The sequence below is a fragment of the Diachasma alloeum genome, unplaced genomic scaffold (genome assembly GCF_001412515.2).
Source record: "Diachasma alloeum isolate Michigan unplaced genomic scaffold, Dall2.0 Dall_scaffold_01209, whole genome shotgun sequence".
In the NCBI taxonomy this organism is placed as follows: Eukaryota; Metazoa; Arthropoda; class Insecta; order Hymenoptera; family Braconidae; genus Diachasma; species Diachasma alloeum.
In genome coordinates, this window is record NW_021681318.1 from 121,138 (window position 1) to 122,271 (window position 1,134).

A 1,134-nucleotide genomic window follows, 5' to 3' on the forward strand; every position below is an offset into this window, starting at 1 on the left:
GGGGGGTGAAAATGAGTGGGTGAGTGGGTGGTTGACTATTCCGAGATCCGCTGTTTTAATTCGTGGATTCGCGGTTTTAATTCGCGGATTCGCGGATTTAATTCACGGAGGGTTTTGGATGAAAGTGGGTGGGTGGGTGGTTGATCAATTCGCGGATCCGCGGTTTTAACGATGTGGGTGGGGGTGGGGGCACAGAGAAGATGGGGGGAGGGGGCAGACGAGAGAAGATGGGCGGAGAGAGGGGCAGATGAGAGAAGAGGAGANGTACAAATATTATCTTCAATTAAAGTGAATGTAATAGTAATAATATGTTAGAAATACATGAATAAATATTATACAATAAAAAAATGTTCTTATAGTTATTGCTCGTCTCGAGTATTACATTTCCTACATTCTCTAATCATTGGAGGTGGTCCATCAAAATTGTCACCTCTGGAATCTTGATGATGCTCTAAACAAAGTTTACATCTCGCGATGAACCAGTCCGCTCGCATACCATCAGTCAACTTATCCCAAGCCTCATGGACATGTAATGCAGCAATTGTGCTTATGAAAGCATGGGGTAGATAGGCAATATCCTCACAATCCAATGATTTCAAATTTTTGGATTTGTGATNTCGTCTCGAGTATTACATTTCCTACATTCTCTAATCATTGGAGGTGGTCCATCAAAATTGTCACCTCTGGAATCTTGATGATGCTCTAAACAAAGTTTACATCTCGCGATGAACCAGTCCGCTCGCATACCATCAGTCAACTTATCCCAAGCCTCATGGACATGTAATGCAGCAATTGTGCTTATGAAAGCATGGGGTAGATAGGCAATATCCTCACAATCCAATGATTTCAAATTTTTGAATTTGTGATACATGTCGATGGATCGTTCCGTGGATCGGTGTATTGTCTTTTTCTTCAGTATCCATTTTTTGAGCTCCACAACATTCTTCACAGCACACATACTACCATCCAGATAACGATGATAAGGACAAGTATGAGATGGTAGTTCTTTGAACGTGGCTAATGAGGGGGAATCTTCGAAATATTCTTCTATATTAACCAATAATGCTGCTAACGAGGGGCTACACATTTTTCGCAACCACTCTTTTTTTTCTACCCCTTTCACATAAATTCTCA

General features: G+C 41.3%; 1 pseudogene; it reads right to left on the bottom strand.

Moving 5' to 3' along the window:
• Positions 1-958, bottom strand: part of LOC107046118 — an 8,846-nt pseudogene extending 7,888 nt beyond the window's left edge.
• Positions 959-1,134: the final 176 nt, after the last annotated feature.